We start from the raw sequence: 7,862 nt of genomic DNA on the forward strand, positions 1-7,862 counted from the left end.
ATATATATATATATATATATATATATATATATATATATATAATTATTTTTTACTAAGGATTGAATCCAGGGGCATTTTTCCACTGAGTGACCCCCCCCACACACACATATACACACACACTTTTTCTTTCATCTTTTTTTTTTTTCCTGAGACAGGATTTCACTAAGTTGCTCAGGCTGACTTTGAACGTATTAATGCTATGTTTTTGGTACTGGGGATGTAGCTTAAAGGTAGAATGCTCCTGCATTTAATCCCTAATACTGAAAAAAAAGAGAAAGAAATTTCAGATAAATATATCAGTTGTGGTTTCTACCTTAAGGTATTCATCCCAGAAATGAACTTTTAAATTTATGTTCCTTGTCTTCACAGCATGAAAACATGTTTGTTCTTTCTGGTTGTGGGAGAGTTGGAAAAAGACCTTGAATGTTCACAGGAAAGTGCTTGGATGTATGCCATTAGTAACTTACAGGAAGTCAATGCTTTCATAAGGAAAATGACATAGTAAAGGGTGTTTTTTTTTTTTTGGTGTGTGTGTGTGTGTGTGTTTTAAGTTATAAAAGTAATAAATGTTTATAATTTAAAAAAGTTAAATGATATAGAAATGCTGGCTAGTTGGGCCCATGATAATACATTCTTGGCTTTTTATTCCATATTGGTGTTCTCAAGAGCAGGCATGAATTTAATTCCTTGGTCAGTCACCTTAATGAAAGAAAGAAAAAAACAGCCCCTCCCCCCTCAAAAGGAATTTTAATTAGGAAAAATGTAGCAATATTATTTGAAAATATTGCTAAACATCTTAACTGTATGATATTATATATAACATCTTCATTTAATCTTCAGAAAAAGAAACATGCAAAATGTTAATGAAAAATTAAAGATAATTATGTTTAATGAAGGAGAAAATAGCCTAATATTTTAATAGCTTCTATAAAATAAGTTCAACTGTGTGTAAAAGAGAAGGTAAAAATAATGAGAGATAAAGCATTAGTTTTTTATCCCCCTACATCTGTGACTATATCAAGCATCACAACTTTCATGTTAACATGCATTAGGGAAGCATTTTCATTTCTATACATTTCTATACAGAGATTCATATCTCTGTTATGAATGACCAGAATGCTGTAAGGCCTTGTGTACTCTAGTATACAGGAAGGAAAGAATGCATGATAGAACCACAGCTGACTAAGAGCTGGGAATGTGGCTCATCGGTACCAAAAGCACTTAGCTTACCTACCATGTGTGAGGCTCTGAGTTCAATCTTCAGCACTGCAAAAGGCGAAATGAAACAAAAATCAAACCAAAAGAATTGGAGTTGTCAAGAGAAAGCTACATCAATATGCTTCATGGTTTTATCCCCAGTGCCTAGCATAGTGAGTGGAAAATAAATACCTAACACTTTTTTGTTACAATCCTCACAAAACCCAGATATTACATCTTAAGATATCCATTTGTTCATTCACTAGGACAAAAGTTAAGAACTTTTGGAATCATGACAATTGCCTGAATTTTAGATTCCCACTGATTCATTTCTGTTGTCCATAACATGGAATTTATTTGCCTTTGTGTCCATCTCTGACCCTTAGCATCTCACATACTATTTACTGGGTACCCTGTGTTTGGTGTAATATCAGTAGCTCAGTTATTGTGGGTTTACAGCTTCTCTCTGATCCCAGTATCTCTGAATTCACACCCTGTGAGTTGTGAATTCTGATCTTTGCCATCCCTTTGCTTTATTTCTGCCCCAGGATTTAATAATTATATCATATGCAGTGTTAATGTCTTACAAGCTTAGGAAAATGAAAGAGAACTGGCAAGGTCATGACATCAATTATAGGTAATAAAACAATCTAACTTTTGGAATCAATAAAGAAAAATAAGCTTGGCAACAATCTTAAAAGTCTGGCTTTCAGATTTTAGAATTTACCTCTAAAAGAGATGATCTCATCAAAGAATATAACAACAATTACCATTATCATACAAAAATAATAAATTCAGCAATATTTTAATAGCAAATCTCCAGTGAACATCCAAATTTCCTTGATATCCTCATAGTTCTAGTAAAATTTTTATTAAATCTTTTCTCTATCATTTTATTGTAAATTTTTTTTTTTTTTTTTAGTTTCTGGGGACTGAATCCAGGTGCTTTACCACTGAGTTACATCTCTAACACTTTTTGTTTTATTGTGAAATAAGTTCACTCTAAAATTCAAGATTGTCTTCAAACTTGTGATCCTCCTGCCTCAGTTTCCAGAGTAGCTGGTATTAAAGACATGTACCACTGCACCTGGCTTCATGAAAAATTTTATACAGAGCTGGGTGCAGTGGCACATGTCTGTAATCCCAACAGTTTGAGAAGCCAAGGCAGGAGGATCATGTGTTCAAAGCCAGCCTCAGCAATTTAGCGAGACCCTAAGCAACTCAGCAAGACCCTATCTCTAAATAAAATATAAAAAAGGGCTTGGGAGGTGGCTCACTGGTTAAGCGCCCCTGGGTTCAATCCCTGGTGTGTGTGTGTGTGTGTGTGTGTGTGTGTCAGGGACTAGAAGGAAATTCTCCTTCAAAGAATAGCCTGACAGCCCCCTGGGAGACATCCTGCAGCTACCTATCTCCCTGGAACATCCTGTGGTTATCAGGATCATCAGACATCTTGCAGCTGGCAGTTTTACCACCCACATCCAGCAATTGCTGATTAGAGAGCTTCCCCATCCCCAGCATATAAATACCCCTGTGTGAACAATAAAAGTTTGCAGCTTGATCAGAATTCCTGTCTTGCTGTCACCTTTCGTGTCTCTTGTCCCTTCATTCCTCCCCATCTAGGTTCGCTGCCCATGTTGATGTGTCCTGCCAGACGGGACATGTGTGTGTGTGTGTGGGTGTGTGTGTGTACATTATACAGCTAAATTAAAATAATCTTACAGTGAAGACCTATCTACAGCCAACCTAGATTATACCACTAATATTTTACTATTTCTGTTTTATCACGTAACTGTATTTAGCCATCTTCTATTTTTTAATACATTTCAAAGTAAACTACTAATATGTATACAATTAAAAGCTTCAACATGCTTATCATTAATGAGACTAAAATTATGGTCTGTCTTTTTGTTGTGATGCTGGGGATTGAAGCCAGGGTGCTCTACCACTGAGCTATGTGCCAGGTCTTTCTTATGTTTTGAGACAGGGCCTAAGTTGTTCAGGCTGGCCTTGAATTTTTAATCCTCCTGCCTCAGCCTCCTAAATTGCTGAGATTATAGGTGTGTGCCACTGTGCCTGGTTTATTTTCTCTTTTGAAGTGAACTTTTCATATGATAGAAATGTACAGATTTTAAGTGTATAGTCAGAATTTTGACAAGTACAGGTACCTGTGTAATCCAAAGGCAAAATCCACTCAAATAGTCATCAGGGATCTTCTCTTTTATTCCCTGTCTCTGTCCCCTAGGAGACAATTGCTGTTTTGACTTTATTCCATTGCAGATTGGATCTGACAGTTCTAGAATCTTATATAAATAGACTCACTCTTTTGTATAAAGCTTCTTATTTTCCCCCCTCATTCAGCACAATGTTTTTGAGCCATCCATGCTATGAAATGATTCCTTCTTTTCTTTTTCTCAGCAATATTCCTTTGTATGAGTGAATATACCACAGTTGTAGAAAATATATTCTTGCTGGGCACAGTGCCTGTATTCCCATCCCAGTGGCTCTGTAGGCTGAGGCTAGAAGATTGCATGTTCAAAGTCAGCCTCAGCAATTTAGGGAGACCTTAAGCAACTTAGTGAGATCCTGCTGAAAATAAAACACAAAAAAGTACTAGGGAGTAGCTCAGTGTTAAAAGTGCTTCTCGGTTCAATCCCCAGTACCAAAAACAATTATAACAACAAATCCCCAGTACCAAAAAATAAAAATAAAACAAAATTTTAAAGTAAAAAATATATTATCTGACTGACAGACATCTGGGCTGTTTCCCAGATGTTACAGTAAGTAAAATTGCTATGAACATTCTTATACAATTTTTGTGGACATATGTACTGATTTTTCTTTGGTATATATCAAGGTCACAAGGTAGATGTCTGCTAGATCTATTGCCAAAAATGTTGTAACATTTTATCTGCCAATAATGTATGAGGGTTTTGATTTCTCATATGTTTATCATTTTAAAAATTTTAAATTTTTCGGGCTGGGGATGTGGCTCAAGCAGTAGCGCGCACTCGCCTGGCATGCGTGCGGCCCGGGTTTGATCCTCAGCACCACATACAAACAAAGATGTTGTGTCTGCTGAAAACTAAAAAAATAAATATTAAATTTTTTTTTTTTTAATTTTTCAATAAAACTCGAAAAATCTAATTTGAAATAATAGTCTTTTTAACTGTAGCCATTCTGGTGAGTGTTCAGTGTTAATTTGCATAACCATAAAAAATAATGACACTGAGCACTTGACAATGTGCTTATTGATCATTAGTATTGTGTTATTTGTAATATTGTATTATTTGTATGTTCAAATCTCTTGTATTTTATTGACTTGCTTAGCATTTTGTTATTGAGGTATAGATGATGTAGATGGATAAGATATAGACACTTGTATCAATATCATTTTTATATAATTTATATCATATAGATATCTGTACCTATATGTCTCCTATGTATATGTTGGAGATATGTATATATGTATGTGTGTATGTGTAAGTGCACGTGTGTGTGTATATCTACTGGGTACCAGTCCCTTTGCCCTATATACAGTTTGTAATTACTTTCTGACAATCTGTGAACTGCTTAATTCATTATTATTTTTCTTTCTTTTTTTAATACCAAATTTATTTTCTTTTTTAAAAAAAATTTAAATAGTTGAAAATGGACATAATACCTTTCTTTTATTTATTTCTATGTGGTGCTGAGAATCAAATCCAGTGCCTCACATATGCTAGGCAAGTGCTCTACCACTGAGCTATAACCTCAGCCCACCAAATTAATTTCCTTAAGGTTTCTTTGTTTTAAATCCTAATGAAATCTAATTTATCAGTTTTTTCTTTTCCAGTGTTGCTTTCCATGACTTGTCTAAGAAACCTTCGTTTAGACCTAAATCATGGAGATATTTTTCTATTTTTCTTTCAAAAGAAGACTTATGGCTTTAGCTTTTATTGGCTTTAAATATATTATTTATTGCAATATTGGGGATTGAACCCAGGGGTGCTCTACACTGAGCTATTTCCTCAACAGCCCCCTTTCCCCTTTTAATTTTGTGACAGGGATCACTAAGTTGCTGAGCCTGGCCTCAAACTTATGATCCTCCTGCCTCAGCGTATGGAGTTACTGGTATCACAGTCATGTGCCCCTGTGTCTGGCTGGGTAGAGATTAATTCTGTATGGATATGTGGCTTTTCCCATAACACTGTTGAAAAGACTCTCCTTCCTCATTGGATTGTTTTTATGCCTTTGTAGGAAATCAGAAAGTTGAATAACTGGGAATGTATTCCTGGACTCTTCTGTTTTATTTACGCGTTTGTTGATTTTTACTCTAGTAACACATTTTCTTGACTATTTTATTTCTATTTTAAGTCTTGAAGTTAGGTGGAAATTCTGTGTTCTATTTTTAGATTACTGTAGTTTGGCTATTTTAGGTCTTTCGCTTTTCAACAAATTTTAGTATCTCCTTGCCAATTTCTACAAAAATTCTATTGATATCCTGACCGGAATTACATTTATTCTATCCATTTGTGGAAAATTGATATTTAAACAATACTGACCTTTACGATGCTTGAATATAGTGTGTCTCTTCAATATTTTAAATCATCTTTAATTTCTCTTAGTGATATTTTCTAGTTTTCAGATAGAGTCAAGCACATTTTTTGTTAAATTAATTCTTAAGCTTTCTTTTTCTTATTACTGGAGATTGAACCCAGGGACACTACCATTGAGCTATGTCCCTAGCCATTTTTGCAATTTTTACTTTTTAGACAGTGTTTCACTAACTTGCTGAGACTGGCCTTGAATTTGCGTTCTTACCTCAACCTCCTGAGTTGCTGGGATTACAGGCCTGGCTGTATTAGGCCACCGTGCTTGGCTACTTTATGTTTCTTGATGCATTTGTAAATTGAAAAATTAATTGATTTTTGCAAGTTAATTTTGTGTCCTGCAATTTATTTACCCCAAATATTATTTCTAATTGTGGTTTAGCAAATTATTTAAAGTTTCCTATGAAATAGTTATATCATCCACAAATTAAGGCAGTCAAATTTTTTTTCTTTCTTATTTTTAACCCTTTTTAAATTTTTCATGCTTTATTGACATGAATAAGACCTTCAGTACAATGTTGAACAGAGTGGTGAGACTAAGCATTTGTTGACTTGTTCATTAAATATTTCACTATTAAATGAGATTTTAGCAACAGGTTTTTCATAGAAGACATTTTTCAAGTTGAGAAAGTTATATTCTTAGTTTGGTGAGAATTTTTATCATAAATGGGTATTTACTATTTTTTTAATAGTCTTCATATTTTAGAGCAGTTTTAGTTTAACAGTAACATTGAGTAGAAAGAACAGAGATCAGGCTGGGCACTATGGTGCATGCCTGTAATTCTAGTGACTCAGAAGGCTAAAGCAGGAGGATCACAAGTTTGAGGCTAGTCTCTACAGTTTAGTGAGGCCATAAGAAAATTAATGACATCCTGTCTCAGACTAAAATGAAAAATGTCTGAGGATGTAGCTCAGTGGTAAAGTGTCCTTGGCTTTAATTCCCAGCACCAAAAATAACAACAAACAAACAAACAAACAAACCCAGAGATCTCCCATATACTTCCCCTGCAAATGCTATCTCAAAAAATAAAGAGTGAATATATAGCTCAGTGGTAGAGTGCTTGACTAGCAAGAGAGAAATTCTGGGCTCAATTCCCAGTAAAATTAAAAAAAAAAAGAAGAAGAATGAATTCCCATAATATCTAGGATACACTCCAAAACCCACCGCTGACCTGTTTATGTCAGATAGGCATATAAATGAATACATTTTTCCTTTTTTTGGTACTGAGGATTAAACTCAGGGGTATTTTACCACTGAGTATATCCCCAATCCTTTTTATTTTTCATTCTAAGACAGGGTCTTGCTAAATTGCTGGGAGTCTAAGTTTCTGAGGTTGGCCTCAAACTTATGATCCTCATGTCTCCAACTTGCTTTATTATAGGCATATGCCATCATGTCTGGCTTTTTTATTTTATTTTGTTATTTTTCTAAATACCACTGGGAATTGAGCCTGGGGTCACTCTATCATTTAGCTATGTAGCTTTTTATTTTTTATTTTCAGACAAGATCTCCCTGAATTACAGTTGTTGGCCTTGAACTTATGATCCTCCTGCCTCAGCAACCCGAATAGCTATGATTATAGGTGTGCACCACCACACCTAGCAATATTCTCCATATTTCTATAACTTGGGTTCCATTTTTATTTTAACTGCATTATAATTCTGTTATTCCATTCATTTGAACTGCAACAATAATATTACTAAATACAAAATATTCAAATTATTATGGCATATATTATTCTACAAAGATGTCAAAGTTAAATTGGCACACACAATCACTTTGTGATACCTCAGATATGTTCAGGTCAGTTGATGGTATGGAAAAGACAATTTTCAGGAGTCATGTAATACATGAAGGAATATGTTAAAAAACTGAATTTTGGGGTCCATATATTGCCTAGCTTTGTAAACTCTGGAAAGTTAACTGAATCAGTTTGGTAGCATTTATCTTTACCTCTCTTCTACTCACAGCTGAGCTGGTCATGGTTCAAAATCATTCAATTCTTGGGTAATTTACTGAAATGCCAATTAAATATGTAAATTATTTCATCCCCAATGTAAACTTATTAATTTTGG

Source organism: Marmota monax, unplaced genomic scaffold, assembly GCF_021218885.2.
Source record: "Marmota monax isolate L192 unplaced genomic scaffold, Marmota_monax_Labrador192_F-V1.1 WCK01_AAM20220418_F8-fsc00110, whole genome shotgun sequence".
Lineage (NCBI taxonomy): Eukaryota > Metazoa > Chordata > Mammalia > Rodentia > Sciuridae > Marmota > Marmota monax.